We start from the raw sequence: 23,032 nt of genomic DNA on the forward strand, positions 1-23,032 counted from the left end.
GTTTCTTACCTTGCCAAATAAAATTAGTTCTATCTTTTTGCCATTGTTTAAAACATAATACAGAGTTGATTATTGGTGTGGCTTGGAATAAAAATACCATTCTTGGCAAAACTTTCATTTTTATCACTGATATTCTCCCTATAAAGGATAAATTTATTCTATTCCATCTCAGAAAATCCCTCTTCACCTTGTTCCACACTTTTACATAATTATTTTGGTATAACATGCAATTCTTGTTAGTAACCCACATTTGTAATTTTTTTACCACCCAGATCAGATACCTGAGTTAGTCTTAGTTATAATTGTTAATCCATATTTTTAACTGATTTTTTTCATTTTTGTTTAATTTAAACCCAGCCAGACCTCTACTGTTGAGGACAAAACATATCAATATTTCACCTTCCACTTTATTGTCTAGGTACTGCTGTGACCTTCAACAAAAATTATTCTCCTGCTGATCTCCTAAACAGAGAGGTCATCAAAAGTCTGCCTGTAAAACATTTGAAAGAGCAGATTTATGGTAGAACTAAACCCTTGTGAAGTACAGTTTTCCTTTTTTCAACCCTATCAAGGCCAGGTGAGCATGGCTATTTTGTTTTCTGCTCTGAAATATTATATGCACAAACTAAAAATGGTAGTTTTATGATTTGGGAGTGATTCTTCAACACAAAAATGTTTACGGTTGACAGTTTTTTTTAAAAAAATTAAAGAATAACTTTGGGTAATTGTAAAGGTTCATTAAGAAAAAAATACCCCAACATGTATAGTCTCCTAAACTTCTCTCATTGATTTTATTTATGCATCTGATGTATTAGGGTCCTAGTCCCACATGGGGTGAGGAATCTTGTTACTTGCTGTCACTCTGAGCTGCACCAGAATCTTTTTTTAAAAAGTCTTCAGCATCGCATGTGGCATCCTCTTACTTCTGGTTAAAAACAGTGGAAGTGACATAGGGTAGAAATCATTGGAAACTCAGCTATTTCTACAGCTACCACAACCCTTCCCCCAGCAACAACATCCTTTATTGTCTTATGTCTGAAAGTTCGAGCATTGTAAAGCGGAACCAGTTTACGAAGTTCAGTGTGTCCAAGTGTAAAATCAAATTCTGTTTTATTTTAGGCATTTCATCCCATTTTTCTCTGCTCAGTTCAGACTCAAAGTAGCTACAGTGTCAAAAGAAAACCCATGCACATAATCTAACAACAACAAAAATCCCTCATTGAATTCCACATATATCAAAACAGAAGTTATCTAGAAACAAATATGCCAGCTATTGACAAATCCAAAGTATGTAGGAAGGGACAGAGCAGGTGGGATCAGCTATGCCCTTTATGAACACAATATCTCCCCAGACAAGCAGGTAGACACTTATTCATTATATATTTTTCCATAATGGAAGATCATAATATGTTGCACTGTATTTACCTCACCATGTGACTAATACTTTAAACAGCATATACATATATGTACATATATCTATACAACACACTTACACACACACACCTCTCTCTCTCTCTCTCTCTCTCTCTCTCTCTTTCTCTCTCTCTCTCAGTGGTCATTCATGCCATTCAAATAAACATTCTTCTGAATTTTAAATGTGTTTCCTGCTTTAATATGATGTTAACTTGCTATTTTAATAAAAATCTAAAGGTTTTTCTTCTTTTCTTGACCTTATTTAATCCATTTACATTTCATGAGAGTATTTTAATTTTTCTGTCTTTGTTCATATTTATTTAATGTGCAGTTTAAAAACAAAAAGCAGTACTAACAGTTTACAGAGATACCAATTAACTTAACCCTCAGGCACTCTCTCTTGCAAAAATAAAGCTGCATTTATTTCCTTAGCTTTGTCTAAAGGAAGCCCCACCTCTAAGCTATATTCCACACATTATTAGTGAGAAATTTTATTTTTTTGCTGTTTTGCAACATAACATGGGATGTCAGGAAATACCGTATATACTCATGTATAAGTGGAATTTTCAGCACATTTTTAATGCTGAAAAAGCTTCCCTCGACTTATATGCGGGTCATTAAATTTTTTTTGTGTTTTTACTTTGCCGGCCAGCAGGGGGCGCAGGTTTTATGCTAGTGGCACCAAAATTTCAGGATACCCTCAGAAGACACTCCTGATGATACCAGCCAAGATTGGTAAAGTTTGGTTCAGGGGGTCCAAAGTTATGAACCCCGAAAGGAGGTGCCCCCATTCCCCATTGTTTTCAATGGGAGCTATTAGTAGATGGGGCTACCCTTTTGAGGATCCATAACTTTGGACCCTCTGAATCAAACTTCACCAAACCTGGCTGGTCTCATCAGGAGAGTCTCTTTATGATACCAGCCAGGTTTGGTGAAGTTTGGGTTAGGGGATCCAAAGTTATTGACCCCCCAAGGGGATTCCCCATCCCCCATTGTTTACAATGGAAGCTAATAGTAGATTTTCCATTTCTGATAATATCCCTCTTAAAATCTAAGTTGGGTTACATTTGGACATACAGATGATGATGAGGAATCCAGTTTTGAAGGATTTTAACTCTTGTGTTTTAGCTTGGTTGCTGGTTGAGCTAAGGTTTTTGTACTTTTAACGTTATTGTTGATACCATATTGTTCTTGTTGACCCTCTTTTCCACTTACAGAGCCAGTTTATTGTTTTTCTTTGAAATAAATATTCAAAAACCTTTAACCTACTGATGCCTCAATTGATGTAATTTTATTGGTATCTATTTTTATTTTTGAAATTTACCAGCAGCTGCTGCATTTCCCACCATCGAGTTATACGTGAGTCAATAAATTTTCCCAGTTTTTTGTGGTAAAATTAGGTGCCTCGACTTATATGCAGGTCGACTTATACACGAGTATATACGGTACATGTATTGTCTTTTTATTGATTTGAAAGAGATTTGATCTGAAAGCTTTTAACAAAGCCTCCCATATTTTGGGGCTATCAAAGACAATAATAATGTCTCTGCAGACCTTTCCTTTTCTAACATTTTCTGAGTTCACTCTAAATGCTTTTTCAATCTAGACATGTATGGAGAAATCAGATCCTAAAATCCCTGCAAAATGTTCTAGGAACATAATCAAATAACCCCTTTCTCTTTTAATCCTGTAATTTTAATACAGTCTTTCCTATTTTTATTATCAAGGTTCTCAAATTTTCTTCACCTAATTCTACAGTTTTATTGTAGTTCCTATTGATTATAACACCATGCCTGTTACTCTCTGTTTATTGAATCTCTGTTTTTTTTGCATAATTATTTTACTTCTACCTTTTTGATATCTACTGATGCTTTTAAAATCGCCTCTTTCTTTCTGATAATAAGTCTCAGTTCAAGTGTTCCTGTGTTATTTTTTTTATTACTATATGCAATTGATCAATTTTTGTGTGAATATCCCACTCAAATTTCTGAAATTCATTAAAAAATCTCTCATTATTTCAAACAGTGGAAAAAGTGAGACCTCCACTGAAGAGGAATGCAGACAGATAGTCACCCCACCCTTTGGTATTTTCAATGAATTATCTACTTAGCATAGCATGGTATTGTGATTAAGAATGGGCTCCACCTAATCCCATTTGTTTATAAAACTATGAGCTGCTCTAAAACTGGTCTAAATATGCACTTTGTTAATTAAAAATGAACATTGAAGTCAGGTAGCAAGGAGTTCTTGGTGGCTGCTTCTGAATTCTTTTTCTCCAGAGAGTCACATGCCAAACTGGGCATTCCCTGTCCTCTCAACAGCATCATTTTAGGGGGCATTTTGAGCTCTGGTGGGAGGCAAGAAAGTTACATTCCAAAGATATAAAACATTTTATCCAAAGAAACACTGAGTTTGATCCAAGTAGTTGAGAATAAAAAAAAAACTGTTGGAATTTCATGCTTATTCTTTTCTGAATTTGGACATTCCAGGAACCAGTTGCCACTGCCATAGACAGTACTTCTCAATTACTTAAACAACCATTGGATACATTATTGTAATGTACTGCTGGCTTGGATGGGACTGCTGAGAACTGCATAGCAGTGACCCCTGTTGTTCCTAGTGGGTAGATTTCAGAAGTAATGCTGGGAGGCCACTGTTCTGTTCTAGTTGTTGGTTAATAGGATTCTGCAAAGTTTTCTTTTATTTCTTATGCTATTTAAAATCTACATTAAAGTACAGGAGAAAGTCATTGGCAGAAGCTGAATTCACAGGTAGCCAAGGCTCATTTGCTAGCTGTGGCCTTTCTAGAGAAAGCATACCTGGCTGGGTTAGCTTTATAACATCCCAACCCAGCTACTTTATTAAGCACTTGTAGAAATCCCTGGAGTCAGACAAGGGATGTATGAAAGATTTATATAAACCCTTCATAGAGGGTTTACAGAGCATGTGCACAAGCATCTTACACAGTGCAATTTTACCAGGCACATAGTTATTTCCTAGAACAGCTGTTTTGGTCAACAAGTTCTGCTAAACTGAGTTAATCCAGTCCAAATGTTGTCTTGTGATTTCTAGTGCTTGCCTTGTTGTTCGAATATCCTGCATATTGCTATCAGTGTGACTTTTCACACACACTTACACCCTTAAGTACATGACATGAGCTTTCTTTATCATGGAGGCAGAGACCTTATTTCTCCAGAATGGTGTGGTGATCTAATCTGGAGAACTGGGTTTTATTCCCCACTCCTCTACATGAACAGAGCACTCTACTCGGATGAACTGAATTTGTTTCCCTGCTGTTTCCAAATAGCCTATTGGGTGACTAGTCACAGTTCTCTCAGAACTTTCTCAGCCTCACCTGCTTCCCAAGGTATCTGTCGTGGGGTGGGGAAGGGAAGGAGTTGTAAACTGCTTTGAGACTCTGTGCAGTAGAGAAAAGTGGAGTATAAATTCAACTCTTCTATCACACTCTATTTGAAGAATGTTTGAAAATTCTAATTAGGTCAGAGACAATGGTCATGACAGTGATCCACTGGGAAAAACACACAATGTCAGTATTAGATCACATTTGCTGGTTTCTGAGTTCAGTTTGAAGTACTGTGGGTGACATTTCAAGTTCTAAATGGCTTAGGACCAGGATCTTAAAAAAAAAACACTTTTGCTAGGGTTGCCAGGCCAAATCAATGGTCAAAGTCTATGGATTTTCTAAAAATTGGTTGAGTTACCATATACCACTTCGGTGTTTTCCCTGGCAAGATCAGTGGGACCACTGTTTTAAAATATTTTTCCCTACTAGCACTTGGAGTGGTGGTGGCCAAGGATGGAGCTATAAGCTGGAAGCCTGGAAGCCCTGCATTCCACTCAGGTGAACCTGCCTATAATATGAGATTTGCTGGTGATGCACTGCTCTGCATGCCTACATGGGAAAGGCAAAATTGGTCAGCGTGCAGAATAAGGCATCTCCAAGTTTTGCCCAAGAAACTTTTTTCACTTGTGGTCTTCTGAAGTTCGGCGAAGATCATTTTATTTCATAAGGCATTTGGTGTTGGGGTACGTTTTTTCTTTTTTTGAAGGAAGGTAGCATGATATAGCCCATTCTTGGTATATCTCAGAGGCTAAACAGGGTTTGTACTTGCATTGGAAGAAGGAAATTACATTACCACCTCTGCTCCTCACTTGCCTTGAAATCCCCTTGCAGGAATGCCGCAAATCAGCTGAAACTTCACAGCAGTTTAATTTTTTTTACCTTGTGGTTGGTTGCTCTCTTATGTATTGTTTTATCGCTGTTACTGTTTATCATTAATTTTATCTTCTTCTAGCTTTTATTGGAAGTTATTTTATATCGTCTGAACTGCCTTGAATGCCACACTGTAAGAGAAAAGCAAATAAATCTCCTAAATAAATTGATATGGGGTCATTTTCCTTGTGAGGAGAAAGTATAACAGACTCTGGGCCAAGATACAATAAACTGTAAAACCAATGCCACTAAGTCAAGGAAGATTTGGCCTTATGTTTCTTGGGGCAGTTCTTCTGTGGTGTCTGGAAAACCCTTTATGAAACAGAAGGGAGCTTTAAAAGCAGCGTGGGTTATGGTATATTAATATTGCTCTGCTGTTCAAGGAAAAAAAAAATAACCCCACAAGGTACATGCAAGGCCTTCAGTCATGCCAAAGGGAGCTCTTTGGGTTGCAGCCATGGCATTTCTAAAAATAATCAGTTTCTTTACAGGAACAATGTGGGGGACCAGACAGAATCCATGGAAAAGGAAATAAGCTGTACTCCAAAGACAGTGGCCTTAGATTTCAATTCCTCAAGGTTTCTTGCTGGCCAGCTGCATAATATCAGGGCCTTTTGCTGATTGCTGCAAACCTGATTTTTCCAGTGCCTCCATCTTGACAGGGTTGGGGGACCATGTACATTGCTGTCCCTGGGAAGAAGGGCAAGATAAAAATGTAAATATGATCAGGTAGGTAGGATAAGCCTGGCTGGTTTCAGGCACTTCAACTGACCATCACTCCCTATTAAGCAGATACCCTTTAAGAAGGAAGGTTTACAGAAGCTTAGAGCAAGTGTAATCTTTTCATTTGACACAATACAATAGGATTCCTATAACATTCACATTTCCAATCTATGTTATAGCATTTCTGCTCCATTAATGTTTTTTTAAAAAATATATTGCCTCTCCTGAGCTTGCAAGCAAACAAGCAAAAACAACCTCCTCCTGATAAAAGTGGCCAAATTAGCAAAAACGCAAGAGCTCTTTCAGTCTGAATTCATGCTTCTGTTCTGGCAGCCAGTGTTTCTTCATCATCCATTATTTCTTAATAAGCTGCAATACAATCACTGGAATGCATGTAAACAAGCCAACATAGGCTCCCTCTTCAAGATAAAACTGGATTAACGACATTATCCCTGCTTACAAGAACAGATTGCAGTTAACAGCGACTCCGGCCAGTCAGTTTTGAGAAATTCGTAGCTAACAGTTGTTCAATTTCAAGAGCGGAAGGAAACATATGGTAAATGCCTGTGAGGTCATTAGTGCGAAATGCAGGTCTATTATCATACCTGCCTTGTAGTCAGCGGTAGGTAGAAGCGGCACATCATTATTTGCAAGTCTGAGGAAGGTTCGTGTCATGGAGTCAGTCTGCAAGGCATAGAAGAACAGCATTGTGTACTATTCTGAGATCACTCCTGTCTTTTGCAAATCCCAGTAACGCCATCTTATTCCATTTCTCCTTTAACGTTTCATCTTAACTACTGCAGTTCCTCATAGCTTCTATGGATCTCTTCTTATTGATGGTAGCTCCTGCTGTATGTAATTTTGCAAAACCTCACAGCCTTACCTTTAGAGGTCATAAGAAGGTCTGTATATTCAGAATTTTTTTAAGATTCTGAGACTGAAATTCTAAGTACACTTTTCTGGGAGTAGGTCCCATTGAATAACATGGAATTTATCTCAGAGTAGACCTGCAAGGCCTAGGGAGAGCCGCCTTCTTGTTGATTACACCATGTGTTGATTATATTCTTTTCTGAGTTGGAAGAAAAAATAGATGTAATCATTTCAACATTTATATTTGACATCACAATTTGATACAACAAAATGTTAAGATCTTACATCTTAAAAACTGGGGGAAAGATCCCATAAGCTTTGGACTGCCTTGGGAAGTACAGCTCTCCTTTTTTAATTTATTTACTTATTAGAAGATTTATAGCCTACCCTCCTCCTTCAAGACAAGCTCAGAGCAAATAGGATCCTCTTTTCACATTTTATCAGGGTATATGAAGATCAAATGCATTTATTTACTTCATTTATTCCTCACCTTTTTCTGCAGAGGGGACAACAATGGCTTATGTTGTTCTCCTTTCTCCCATTTTATCCAACAGCCCTGTGAGATTGGTTAGGTTCAGAGTATGAGGCAATCCCAAGGTCACTCAGAAAGCTTGCATGGCAGAGTAGAGATTCAAATCTGAGTCTTCCAGTTCCTAGTATGTATTACCCAAAATGGTGGGACAGAACGACCCTCTTTGGTTGGGGAAATTAGCTGTAGAGCACAAGGTTGCTGAGCGTCGCTTAAGGAGCATTGAGTAACTTGATCGCTATATATTGCCTGTGTACATGGATTTCAGTTCACCATAAGAAACCAGCTGAGAAAATAAATTTATTTTTAAAATGAATTTTATTGGGAAAATAAGAAAGGGAATAAAAACAAATTCCCACTCACAATCACTCATTTACTGGGGTAAACTCACAAACATATAAGGTTTCCTAGGATATATTTTAGAGGTGAAAGACAGGTTTTGGATATATATGGAAAGAGAGAAGGGATGGGGCATCAAAGATTATATTTACCAATCTTATAGTGGATGAGACGAAGACCTAATGGCTAGGCTCTGGATGATTAGCGCTGTTGGAACAATATTATCGAGCACCATGGTGGTGTGATAATATTGAACACCTGACTGGGGTCTGGGGTGGACTTTTATAGGGAAAAACATGTCTTGGGGCCAAGGAAATCCTTTAACAAAGGAAATTTCCTGCTGTTCCGGATGATGTAATGGTCTTGAGTATCAGATCATTGACCTGATGGCTCACCTATTATCTTGATGGGTTTTTGCCAGGCTGTTGGACAAAACAGGTAACAACCCTTAATGGGTGTTTCAACATATATGGTCACAAGGAGGATGAGTCAGAGGAAATATTAACAAATATAGATGAAAGAGAACTGGTTTCACCCAGGTGTGCTGTTGTTCATATTCAAATTCTATTTCCTGAGTATTTATTTTATTTATTTATACATCAAATTTATAGGCCACCCTCCCCTGAAGGGCTCAGGGCGGCGGACAACAAAGGTAAAATAACATAATATAATAATTTAAAACAGTTTTAAAACCCATAATACTACGCAATAAAACTATCAGGAACCATTTAAACATAGGCAGATGGCGATAGAAAACCCAACCCCCTCCCTCCCCCAACTGAGCCCACCAGAGGCCAGATGTGATCGAATCACATTTAACCCAGCTGGCCAAATGCCTGGCAGAACAGGTCGGTTTTACAGGCCCTGTGGAAACTCTGTAAGTGCCGCAAGGCCCTGATCTCCCTAGGGAGCCTGTTCTACCAGAGGGAGGCCAGGGCTGTAAAAGCCCTGGCTCTAGTGGAAGCCAGCCAGATGTGTTTTGGGCCAGGGACCTCTAATAGGTTCTCCTCCGAAGACTGGAGGGACCTAGCGGGGCAATATGGAGAAATGCGATCTCTCAAGTATGCAGGCCCAAGGCCGCTTATAGCTTAAAGGTTAAAACCAGCACTTTGAACATGACCTGGAACTCGATGGGCAGCCAATGAAGATGGTACAGGACTGGAGTATGTGCCAGGCATGAGGTGTGTGTGTGTGTGTGTGTGTGTGTGTGGGGGGGGGGGTTCTTTAGGCATTCTTGCTCACAAGGTCAGACACAGTCCCAAGAAGGAGTTTCTGAATACAAACAGACTCCTTTCAGGGCACTGTTCTGACAGGTCTGACAGGGCAGCATTCTGGGAGAAAGACTATTCTCTGTACCACGCAGGTCAGATTGGCTGATACTATGATGCTAGTGCCTAGTCTTACAACTCTAACACTGATGCAAAGTTTAAATTATGAAAATCATAAACTATACTTATATTACTTAATAATAAATAATGTCTTTCTGCTACTTTTCCTGAAACAAATTCCAGTATATCTTCCAAAGTAATTTCTATCAGAACATGCCTTTTGATAAAAAGAACATACATCCACCCCTCGATTGATTTGGTTCTTGGAGTGGCTCCTAAATATTTTTTTTTAAAAAAATACAAACAAATGTAATGCACAATGAAAAAACATACAAAATACTAAATAATATAAGCCAGTATTCCCTTAAAAAGTACATTCACAGGTGTAAATGAAAAGGATTAGAAAACACCGAGTATGTTGCTGGGCAGAAACGTATTGATTAGGCATTCCTTTATGTATCATCAAGCAATTAAGATTTAAACAATCAGCACTTTTAATCTGGCCTGAAAACAAACAGTTTACCTGTCTAATTGTATTAATAAACTGCTAAGCTTCCACATTTTGTACGTGTTGAAACATCCAAGCCACTTCCAAAGTTGGCTTTCCAGGCCCAGGCTGAGGGTAGGGGCTCCCTGCTCCAGGACCCTCCCCCAGTGTCCTGGCTGCCAATGGAATTAGTGGCATCAAAAAGGACATAGGCTTGCTTCACTGGCAGTGTGGAAACATCACTTTCAGAGCACCTTGGAAGTGACATAAGCACATCATCAGTGATGCCTGGAAGCTCCGGTATTTGGACAAAAAAATCTATGGTAAAATAATTTCTACCACAGAGGTGTCTCCCCCCTCCCCCCCATGAAATACCAGAGCACCCCAGCATGCCAGAAGTGGTGACACTTTTGTGTCTTCTGTTTCTGGTAAACACCCCCACTTCCCACTCTCTGCTACTTGCCAGGGGATACCTGGCAACCCTTTTTCAAGGGCACAAAAAGTGCATTACTGTAATCTGGATGTTACAGTATTGACTGCAGCACTGTTGACAGTAATTTGTATCACTGCCAGTGTGGCTTCTTCTTAGGCTCTTGGGAAGACCTGCAGGAACTTGGGTGGTGGTGTCTTCCTACTCTGCTACATGAATCCCTTACTCTGGATTTAAACTTTTTTCATGTAAAGTATTTGCTGTACATGTAAACTTCATTTCAAAAAAGATATGGATGAAGCAGGTTCAGTGAAGAGCAGTGGGGATGATCCGGGGCCTGGAGACCAAATTCTGTAAGGAAAGGCTGAGAGACTTGGGAATGCTCAGTTTGGGAAAGAGGAAGTTGGGGGGGGGGGACATGAAATCTTTCTAAGGCTGTCAGATGGTAGGTGGGGAGGGAGCTGTTCATGTTTATATCAGAGGATAGGACTCACCATAATGGGGATAAATTATAGGCAGAAAAGTACTGCCTGGACATTTGGACAAAAGTTTTACTATGAGAGTAGTTCAGCAGTGGATTTAGCTGTCTAGGGAGGTGATAAGTTCTCCCCTTTGGCAGTCTTCAAACAGTGGCTGGGCAAATATTTGTTAGGGATGATCCAGGCTGATCCTTCATTGAGGAGGGGGTTGAACTAGATGGCCTGTATTGTCCTTCCCAGCTCTATGATTCTTTGATTCTACCTGACAGCAAAAGCCTACTCTGTTGAAGGGGTTCCCATGACTTTGTCTCACCACCAGTTTTCTCCATTTACACCTCTTCTTGCAACCTTGACTCCTCCATTCTCAACTCTCCAGATGTCACATGATCTATTAAATTATAGAATCATAGAGTTGGAAGAGACCACAAAGGCCATCAAGTCCAATCTGCTGCCATGCAGGAATATACAATCAAACACTCCTGACAGACGGGCATCCAGCCTTTGTTTAAAAACCACCAAAGAAGCTTCTGCTAATTCAGCTGATGCCTCTTATGCTTGGAAGCCTCACTCAGAACATCTTTGCAAAGTGATAGGCTCTCTGCATTCCTCTTACCAACTCATCTTTTCTGTGAAGCTTTTGGTCTAATGCCATAAAACATTGTCAATTGAAACAAAGCCTAAGTGCCTAGGATGGGTGATGGCTCCATGACAGAGCACCTGCTATACATACATACATTAGGTACCCCGTATCTCTAGCTAGAATAATCAAGTCATAGATATGACAGGTCTATGTCTTGAGACCTTGATCAGCCATTGTCACTCAATACTGACTTTGTCCTCCACTTTCACCTTCCCTTCCCATTCCTCTGTTGTTCTTACATTAAAATATTAAAAAACATTTAATACAGTATAAAGATGTGGAGCTGTTTGACTTGGTGGTTCACAAGCTGTACAAGCCCAGTCTCAAGGATACAGATGCATTTTCTGCTTGCTCAAATATGTCTGTTTGAGACATTGAAGCAGAAGGTAATTATGATGTCCATTACCTAAGTAACTGCTGAAAATGGCTAAAAATAATGAGAGCTATCTGAGGTGCAAAAAATGAAAGAGGAAGATAAACAGAGAATATAATTTGTTAATGGCATTAAGTAATCAGCTTAAACACCTTTTCTGCCCTTATGTCTGACACAGCCTGCTGAGCACAAAACATTTCCGAAGATGCCACAATTTTTTCCTGCCCTTTTAAAAGGAGCATTCATCACAACAGGGCACCTCACTGGTGTGCATTGCAGGGTAGTGGCCATTTGTCATTCCTCCCACCTTCTTGAGCTCTGACACAACAGATGGAAAGTCTGTGAGCTAATTAATCCATTTTCTCTGACTTGTATTTTGGTGGAAGGGCAAAGGAAACACATCATATCAAACTAAACTTTACCACTGTTAATGGAAAACAGGTGATAAATATACTCCTCCCACAGCATTAATCTGTATAAACATGAAGCAGATAAAATAAGTCAATTGTTTTTCAGCCTTTGGCTAAGATCAAAGGCAGTATCTATTTTTATCAGTTTTTAATATCTGATACATCCTCTATTTGAGGTCTATATATTAAATGGATTTTTCAGAAAAGAAATCATGGTGATAAAAGATAGGCTAGACCTGTGTGGCTGCTCTATCTCTCTCACTTAGGTGGATTCCGCACAGCAATTGTATAATGGGTTGCAGTCATTATGAAGGAACCCATTTTCCTTTTCCCCATTCACATGCATGCCGTGTAGGCAGCGACTGGAGCCCATTGAAATAATCCAGGTTGCTTTCACGCCTTCACACAGAGACGCTTTTTTAAAATCCAACAACGTATACATAGCTGCCCAGGCATACAGAAATGAACCCCTACAGCCATGCTGATCATCCCACAATTCGATCAGCTGCACCTGTGTAGCTGTGCATGTGTAACAAGCAAAAAAGATAAAAAGAAAAAGGGATTTCCTTGCAACGGCAGGGCAATAATTAATGCTGTGGCAGGCGGGATCTCCCTGACTGTGGATGGCGCAGTGGAAGGAAGAGAAATAAAGCTCCTCCTGCCTAGCTGTTCACACAGAAGCAGCTCCAACCTGGGATTTTGCAAAAGGACCACTGGTTTAGTGATTTTTGAAAATTCTGGGTTAAGGGAAATAAAATGGGGCAAACTCGTTTTGGGGATGGGACCTGTGTGAAGTCCCCCCTAAATAGTTTGTGTTGCGCCCTTCACCTGTTATATTTGCCCTGTGTGGAATCAGCCTCTCCCTCTCTCTCTCTCTCTGTCTCTGACTCTGGCCGTTTCCGCACGGCCCGTAAATGGCGCCCTGGGGACGGGAAATACGCCGCCCCCAGGGAGCCATTCGCACAGGTAGCGCTGCTGCAACGCAGCAGCGCCGACCTGACTCCGCTCCCTCTCCCCCAGGGCGGCGTCAAGCCGCCCTGAAAAACAACCCTTTAAAGGGTTGTTTTTCCCTCAACAGCGTGTTCCCGGCGGCGAGGTGCGAACAGCACCGCCGGGGGATACCGCTATTCTCCCTCTCCGGACTCACCTTGTCCCGTCGTCGGCCTGCTGGCCGTCGAAGCCACGCCCGCGCTGTCCTCCGACCCTGGAGGTCCGGGAGGGCAGCGTGAAGCGGGCACGCCAAAGCCGGCGGACAAGGTGAGTCCAACGGCGAAGATGGCTCCATCTTGCGAGCCGCCTGCCATCTGCCGGCCTCCCCAGAGGCCATCCGCATGCTTGCATGCGAACGGCCTCCGCCTCCACGCCGGCAGAATTCTTACCGGCGTGGAGGCGCCTCAACGGCCATGCAGAAACAGCCTCTCTCTCTCTCTCTCTCTCTCTCTCTCTCACACACACACACACACACACACACACACACACACACACACACACACACACACACTCCCTCCCCCTCCCTCCCTCCCCCCCTCTCTTTTTATCCAGCCTGTTCTCCAGTGTGGAGAATAGGATGGTGAATATGGATGGTGAACATCATCCTCCACTCCACCATTTCATCCTCACAACAGCCTTTTGAGGTCAGTGAAACTGAAACTTGATTTACATAGTCGACCAAAGAACTTTCAATAAATGCACTCTAGCACTTCCCATCACAATTTGGTCTTTTATTTATTTCATTTATAGTTGTCCTATATTTATGATGTTAAAGACAAATTACACACTTCAAAAAGTGCAGTAAGGGTGGTATTCTACAAACAATCATCAATACAACAAAACTGGATTACAAAGTCAGAGAATCACACACAAAAACACAGTGCAGTGTAGTTAGTAGAGCAGGATTACAGGATTGGAGAACAATGCACTAAAGGAGTAGATTACGTACAGTGAAGAATGTAATAAACCTGGATTGCAACATTAGGGCAGTGTAATATATACCAAGAGGAATGAAATGAAATTGCTTCAAATTTCTGGCATTAACTGCAACTCTAGTCGTTTCATTTTATAAAAGAATGCCTTCCTGAACAATTCCATTTTACATTTCTGCAGAATTTTAGGAGACTTCCTGACCTTGTATGGGAGGCCACTCCACTACCTGAAAGTCATAATAGCCACAATTGGTCAGATGAGTGTATCTGTCTTGGTGGTGTGTACTGAAAGAAGGCAATCCTTCAGATATAGGTCATAACGGTCTTTCTAGGTGATAACTGAACTTGGAATTGAACTAGTAACCAATGAAGTAACCTCAAAATAGGTGCAACATGTATATTCTGCCTAATTCCTGGTAGTAATCAAGTTGTAGTGTTCTGGACCAAGTGTACTTTCTGAGTTGCCTTCAAGCAGACCCATGAAAAGAGTGATACAATAATCTAGTCTTGGGGCTACCGTGGCATGGGGCACCCCTTTTGGGAGTCCATAGCTTTGGACCCCCTTGATCAAACTTCATAAAACCTGGTTGGTATCAGTAGGAGACTCTCCTGACGACAACCCCCAGGTTTGGAGAAGTTTGGTTCATGGGGGCCAAAGTTATGAACCCTCAAATGTGTAGCCCCCATCTCCTATTAGCTCCCACTGGAAACAATGGGGGATGGGGGCACCCCCTTTGGGAGTCCATAACTTTGGACCCCCTGAACCAAACCTTGCCAAACCTGGGTGGTATCATCAGGAAAATCCCTAAAATTTTGGTGCTGCTAGCCTAAAAACTGCACTCCCTGCAGGCCAAAAACTGAAAAAACACTAAAAATTTCAAAAAAAACCACAAATGGGGGCAAAGCTTTGGACATGTAATGCAGGAGGTTGAACCCAAGAATCCCCACCTTACCTACGTCCTTGGCCATGACTGTTAAGGTTGCACAGCCAGAGTGCACTTTGGTTTTGATGGATTTGCGTGCAGCTTTGTACATACTGTTTTGGAGTCCTTGTGTTGTGTGCGTGTTGTACTGACTTCAGTTCTGTTAGGGTTTGTGATACCTTGGTTGTACTGACTTGGGTTCTGGTATGGCTCTGTTGTGCTAGTGATGATTCTTGAGGTAGAAAACATGGACCTCTGGTTGTTTTTCCCCTGGCGGAAAAAATGCAGTTTTTTCCCCCTACACTGGAAATGATGGGATGCTGGGGGAGGCAGATTATTGTTTTGCTTCTATGGCATTATGCTGGAGATTTTTGAGGAGCACGGGTGGGGGAGGGGCTTTTCTTCCTGGTACCTTGTGAGTACTTCCTGGTAGCTCTCATCAGAAGAACTCACAAAGTTTGGTAAGTTTGGCTCAGGGGATCAAATTCTATGGGCACCTAGTTTTCCTCTACTTGTGGAAGGATTATAGAGACCCTAACTCTGCTTCCCTTTCCAAATGTGTATCTTCCCTAAAATGCCCTTTATTTTGAAAAATAAAAGCCAGGAATATATTGTTTTGGTTCTTTGTTGGTGGCATTATATTACACTGGAGAAGCAATGGGGTTTTTGGTTGTTTCCTGATGGTTTTTTCAAATAGTTTAGAGTTAATGAACATATTCACAAAGCCTGTAGTATGTCAGGAGGGCACATGGAAAATTGCAATGTGGAGAGGTTTTAATTAGTGAGTACCATTGTTTGTCTTTTGCTTGTTTGATGCCAGCAGCATTCTCCTAGTTACTGAAACTTGGACCATTTTAAGTGAATCTCAGAAGTGAGTGTTCCTACCCTCATAAAGTAAGTATTTCTAATTAGAACAGTAACCAATGCATTTTATTTCGTTGTGGGCTGAGATAATGCAATACTATTGGTTCATCATCACTCATTAATAAGTCACAATGAAATTGCAAGAACGAAGGTAAACAATCTATCCTCTCTGGAATAAACTCAGGATTAATAAAGTTCTCTTAAGTTTATAAAACAAACACTGTTTAAATGGAGGGACTGTTGCTTAGAGTTTACAACTATCTGATAAATACATACTTCATGCAGAGAGGAAAAATATGGGTAATAATGCAAATGGGGATAATCAGCTATGTTTTTATGCATGGCTTACTTGTAATGTCACTTCGCAAAGGGTGATGATGAATAAGATGCATCCCTTCCTTGGGAAGAATAGCCCTTATTCTCCTGGTTGGTATTCTTTGTGCAGTATGCAGAAACAAGTAATTACCCAACTGCATATTGCTTGGCAGTGTGGAAGGAAATGGAGATTGCATTCAGGGAACCTCTCCCAGCCTTCATTCAGTGGAACTGTGGAACCCCGGTGGTTGGTGCACCCTCCCCGGCTTGCTCCACTCCACTGGTGGCCTCAGCAGGGAGGGGAAAGGACTCGCAGGTTGCCTCTTCCTCCTGGTCCATGTAGTTTTCCAGCTTTAGGAACACAGACCAGCTTCTTCCTCCGCCCTAGGCCTTCTATCCCTTTACATTGTGCCAGCCCGTCTCCCCAGTATCTGGCCTATTTCCCCTGCCTCTGTTAGTCTGGCATCCTTCCTTTTTGTGCTGAACCACTGCTCACTCTCAGGTGGCCCAGTGCCGCTCTCCTGCTTGGGCTCTGGCTATGCCTCTGAGCCCAGTTGGCTACCTCTGAGGCACCACTGTGTCTTCCTCTGCCTGCCCTCACATAACTCAGCTCAGGCACCCATCCAAAGTAGGTTACTCTTTGGGGGGTGGGGATGGGGGCAGTGTTTCCCTGCCTGGGCCAACAGTCTTTAGTGTGGTGCTCACCAGAGTCCCAGGAGGCAGTACCTGCCTTGGAGTCAGGGTTGCCAGTTGTCCAGGGACAGAAACTGTGCTTAAGTATGAACCCCATGTGATATGAGTACCCAACCTGACTCACTGTCACACATAACAACTTGTATGAAGGTGGTTTTTCACATTAAAAGTACACCATTGCTCTGTTGGGTTCCAAAGCTCTGCAAGGAGTTAAGAGGAGCATTGGGTTTTCTTCCGTGGTATTCTGTCAGTGTAATCAGCTGTGAAAAGGCCTGCTTGCACCAGATAATGGAGCAAATAGGCCCCTCTGAGACTGTTTCCACTGGCCAAAATGGAGCAAGTTGGAAATTGGAAGTTGTTAACCCCCTCTTGCTGTGCTCCACAGCCCAATAGACCACTTTTTAAGGCAAGAAGACCTTCATACAAGGTGTTACATTTGGCAAGAAGACCTTTAATGCAAGAAGACCTTTAAGGCAAGAAGACCTTCATACAAGGTGTTACATTTGGCAGTGAGTTGGGTTAAACTCCTGATTTTGCAACATGGCAGGCACAGTGATCACAAATGGTTTCTGTGTTTCAGGACTGTACCCACTGTCCCTGTCTCAACCCATACTCTTTGAAAGAGACCATGTGGGTCTACCTATTTCAATTCTTGCTAGCTGAGGAGAAGGAGAAGAAACGAGCCTTCTGGCACCTATGAATGTTATCCAGCAACCTTTCTGCTTTCTGAGTTTTCACCATACATTGTTCACATACTTTTTCATATATTTGCTAACTTAAGAACCTAGAACATCCTTTCATTACAAAAATTATCTATGTGAAACTTATTGTTGATGTCTGTATTACATTTTGTGGCTTTTCTATGCTCAGAGCATATACAGAAACCTTACGAGTGTCCTTTCATAGCTTCAAGATCAAATCTGTGGTTGTTGGGTTAAGAGCATTGGTTTTTCCAGCAGAGGCAACCAAGGACTATGGAATGGAATAGTAAGTTAAGTATTACAGGGTTTGCATTCACTAAGCCTGTTGTTGCTGCAGGGAATGCAAATGTGAATCACTTCCTGGACTGAAAACCCCCACCCACAATATAATACTATCAACCACACCTTTGCATAGCAAGTTCCACCCAAATACTTACTGATTGGTTCCCCACCCTAGGACATGGACCATATATACCCCACTAAAAACATTCCCTTCTCACTGGACACAGTGTGTAACAGACTTCTCTCTGTGATACACATCTGAAGATGCCAGCCACAGATGCAGGTGAAACATTAGAAACAAGATCTACCAGACCATGGCCACACAACCTGGGAAACCCACAACAACCAGTTGAATCCAGCCATGAAAGCCTTCGACAATATTATAGTCTTTCTTCTTCAGTCAACAATGAATTATTCAAAGTAATTGTTTAAGGGAATTCTCTTGAGGGATAGGGGAGGCTGCTGGAGGACAGAGGAATTGTTTTGAAATTTAAGGATCTGAAAGATTAATTGTTCTAGTGACCAGGCAAATTAGACAGTGATACCCAATCCTCCCTCAGGCCTCATGCATGGATGGATGAAATATGGCATTTGTAGTTTTGAAGTACAAGCATGTTGCCCCAGAAGAACACTGGAGATTATACAAAGCAGGAGGAATGTGGGAATCTTTTCATTAAAAGCTCCTTAATCAAAAGAATTCTCACATGGAATGCTGAGGTGTTAGCAGTAATGATCAAGTCTTATATAAGTATGGAGGGCTGTAGACAGTGTTTCATGGCTCAGTTGTTGCTGTTTGCTGCTAAATACAAGAACTGTGAGCAGCAATTCATTTTTAAATTTGCAGAAATTGTATTTATTTAAATAACAAGGGGAGAAATGGAGTGTGTTGTGGATTGGCTTATAAAGGGCATGAAGGGAATGCAAAACAATGGTATTAGATCAGCAGCAGTGCCTGCTGTGAAACATAAAAACATTTCAGTAAAGTTAAAGAATATGAAACAATCAGGTAACTCATATGAAGTACCAATAATATTTTCAATGTTTCAGTGTATTTGTGCTCCCCAAAACCTCTTTTTAAAACTATTTATACACTATTTTAATGGAATTATTGGCAGACGATTATTGGCCTGTTTATTCAGCAGAAAGTCTTATTGTGTTCAGTGAGACTATCACTGCCATCCTAAGCAGAGATGCACTCTTTTAAGACTATTGCCTTCAATGCTCTGGAATTCCCAACTGCAAGTATACAGAATTGAAGTTTAGTTCAGTTTCTAGTACATATGTTGTGCTACGTTAAATAATAATTTTATGTAACCAATAACTTTTGTCCTTAAGACAGAAAATGGCATATCCTGCTGTTTCTCATGTTCTTACATGCTATCAACAGTCTTGTCTGCACAGCAGAAATAAAACATCCTGCAGAAGTTTTTTTTAAAGATCCATTTTGGCTTTTTTTGTTTGCACAGTGCAGACAAAAAAAATGTTGCTAGCCAAAACAGTTCTTTTTTTCTGCTTGCCACCTGACATAGCTGAGGAACCCAAGAATCCCCCCACCCGAGAATCCCCCACCTACCTGCGCAGCATGGTAGCTGCCTATTAGAGAATCTAATGGCGGCCGCCTGAGGAATCTACCATAGTGATGGATGGAAGGGAATTTGCACAAGCAAGCAGGAAGCATTTAAAACTTGGGTTAAAGGAAAAAAGTCCCTAATTTAGCAACTTTCACTTAATCCGAGCTCTGGCAAATAGAATGGGTTAGAAGCATTTTGAGAGCAAGTTCTGTAGGAACTCGCCCCCGCCAAATGCTTTAAAAAGGGGCCTCAACCTGTTCTATGTGGCCCATGCAGAACCAGCCTGAGAAGTTTCAAATTCAAATTGTGGAGTAAGCAACCGAAGGCTGGAAAATTTGTCAGGTAGTGTGCAGGCATTGGCAGATCACCTCTGAACATTTCTTGCCTTGAAAACCAGGGTTGCCTCAGAAGTATCTTATGGCAGGCATAAGCCAACTTGCCAAAATGTGAAACTGCAACAGATGATTCAAGTCTAAACCAAAGTGTCATTCAGAGGCTTACTAAATCAATTAACAGGACAGTCCTAAGCAGTACTGCACCCTTCTAAGCCCACTGATTTATATAGGCACAGTGTAGCTCTAGTTAGAGTTACGCTATAATTGTAGCTGCTGTATTGATAGGTATTTTAGCTGTATGTTATATAATTCATGGCTATGGCTTCGGGTTTTCCCTGCTGTTAAAGATTTCTACTTGCAACAATAAACAGAGGGTTTGGCTCCTACATTTAGTGCTGATGTTAGGGCTTGGAAGGAGTTCTGGGTCTTTAGCTGGGGAAATGGCAGCCTCAGGAAATGATAGTGCCACAAAAGGGGGAAATGCATCTGGTCTTAAAAGGAAACCATGACCAACAAACATGGAAAATGGGTTACTATTTGCTGTGAGGAACCTCTATTTCAGGTGCAAATTGAGCAATTATTAATAGCACCAACAGCATGAATACTACAGAAAACATTATTTGTGTGGAATCAGCTGTGGATATAATTCTGTTTAGTATTATGTAGACAGAGGACATCTTGTCTGGGTGTTTTCCTTCACCAGTTGCAGGGAGGCAGGAAAAGCTTTTGGGTCACTACTTCCTGTAGTAGCCTGAGGAGCCATTTTCTCCCCAGTATTTTTCCTGCCTCTGCAGGTACTGCATGGTTTCTTCAGGCTCCTACAGAAACTCTTTGATTCTACCTTTTCGTGAGTCCATGTTTGTCTTTGTTTCACCTTCCTGTCTAGTGATTAGCTCTCCCCCTCTCCACTCCAGGGAGAGAAAGAGAAACTTTTCTCTGCCCGGCTCCCCAGCCAAGCAGATATTTTCCCACCAAAAACTGGCCACCAAGGACATAGGTAAGGGGTTCCTGGGTTCAAACTCTCCTTATTACATGTCTGAAACTCCTAAGCTTGTTTGTGGGGGGGTTTTTTGGTTTTTTTAAGAGTTTTTTCAGTTTTTGGCCTGCAGGGGGTGCAGTTTTTAGGATAGCAGCACCAAAATTTCAGAGATCTTTCAGGAGACTCTCCTGATGATACCATCCAGGTTTGGTGAGGTCTGGTTTAGGGGGTCCAAAGTTATGTACTCCCAAAGGGGGTGCCCCCATTGTTTCCAGTGGGAGCTCATAGGAGATGGGGGCTACACCTTTGAAAGTCCATAACTTTGGACCCCCTGAACCAAACTTCACCAAACCTGGTTGGTGTCATCAGGAGAGTCTCCTGAAAATTTGGTGCTGCTAGCTTAACAATTGCAGCCCTGACAGCAGGCACCCCCGACATTTCCCCAGATTCTCCTTTTAAATCCACCCCCTTCGGCATGGATTTAAAGGGAGAATCTGAGGTCCCCAGTTTAAACATTGAAAGTGATGCTGTTTCAGGGTGGGGGATAATCCACCCCAAAACAGCATCACTTTCAATGTTGTTTTAGTTGGGATGCCCAGATTCTTTAAGCAGGAGGACTTACAGCTACTTATAAACAAAACGGTCTCAGCCCTACACCTCCAAGATTTTGTGGATGCAGAAGAACATCCTCTGCATCCATCTCACATTCTAAAACCTTCAAAGGCTGCCCCTGAGGGGTCACTGGTTATTTACCCCAGGAAACCACAGAGCGAAGCTTTCTTCCCATACCACAATGCTTTGAGAAGCACATCCTGAGAGAATGGCTGAACCTAGCCAACGCCAAGAGATTATCTCCTGCAGTCAAAAAGCTGTATATGGTTCCCCCTTACATCCAGGGACTACTACAAGTTCCTACAGTGGACGTACCTGTCATCACGCTCCACTCCAGGGGTCTAGTTACCAAAGAGGGTGATGAAAATATGATAGATCAACTAGATGAAAGGTCTCATGCTACACTGCATAAACAGCATGACTAGCTTGCAGTGGCCATTAAGGCTCTCACTCCATCTTCAACAGTGGCCAGAGCTACTATGATCTGGCTAAACAGAATTCTTGATTTCCTGCCCCCTGAGCAACAGGCCGCCAGGGAGGGAATAGAACCAGTCCTCCTAGCTAATGTTTTTTTGGGCAGACACCACCTTTGATGCCATGGCTTTAGTTGCATGATCCATGGCAATTGGAATGGTAGTCCATCGCAATGCATGGATTAGGCCCTGGCAAGCGGACATGCTCTCCAAGACAGTAGTCTCAGGCTATATCTACCATGGTGGGTGTTTAAGGAGTGGGTTCTGGACTGTGATTAAACAGTTTACCCTAAAGTCTGTACTAAAAGCCAAGTTTATAACTATAGTTAAGTTTCCCTGACAGAATTTCTGTTTAAATAGCCTGTGTGCATGTGTGTGTGCGTGTGCGTGTGTTGAGGGGAGTGCCTTAGGCAAAGTCAGCTACCCAAATATCCACTCTCAGGGAGTGGGTGCTGTTACACAGGTCCTCATAGAAGCCAAACACAAAAAGAAGGCTATGCCTCAATTTGTCAGTCCAAAAAGGCCACTAGGTCCTCCCAGGACCTCCTTTTGTACAAACAGGGAACTCCCTAGATTCCAGTCATACAGAGGATGTCCCGCATGGCAGCCCCAGGGCTCCTTCAGAGGACAAGGGTCCTTTCATCAGCATGCCAAGCTAGGGAAGCCATTTAGTATTGATTGCCAAACCAAACAATGATGCCCAACACATCCCGGTCAGTGGTCATCTCCTACACTTTTCAGCCTCCTGGCGATCATGTTGATCATTGGGTGAAAGAAGTAACCTCAACAGGGTACATTATAGAGTTTTTTCAAAATTCCTCACCCAAATTTCATGCAATCTCCTCTCTCCAAGAGACCAGACAAAGCCTCCAGAACCCTGGCAGCCATCCAACACCTTCTGCAGTTCCCGGCAATAGAACCCATACCACATGCAGAAAAATTCCAAAGACTGTACTTGCACTTTTTTATAGTACCAAAACGGTCGGGCGACTGGAGAGCCATACTCAACCTGCGCACACTGAACAAGTATGTAAAGCTTACCAAAGTTTCGGATGGAGACCCTACGATCAGTGGTGGGATTCAAATAATTTAACAACCGGTTCCGGT

At 41.7% G+C, this 23,032-nt stretch overlaps 1 non-coding gene across 1 annotated transcript; it reads left to right on the forward strand.

Annotated features, from left to right (window-relative positions):
* The first annotated feature begins 12,349 nt into the window (after nucleotides 1-12,349).
* On the forward strand, nucleotides 12,350-12,541 carry LOC125434051. The gene has a single exon (XR_007244702.1). It is a non-coding gene; the product is annotated as a U2 spliceosomal RNA (small nuclear RNA).
* The last annotated feature ends 10,491 nt before the right edge of the window (nucleotides 12,542-23,032 follow it).

The sequence above is a fragment of the Sphaerodactylus townsendi genome, linkage group LG05, assembly GCF_021028975.2.
Source record: "Sphaerodactylus townsendi isolate TG3544 linkage group LG05, MPM_Stown_v2.3, whole genome shotgun sequence".
Classification (NCBI taxonomy): domain Eukaryota; kingdom Metazoa; phylum Chordata; class Lepidosauria; order Squamata; family Sphaerodactylidae; genus Sphaerodactylus; species Sphaerodactylus townsendi.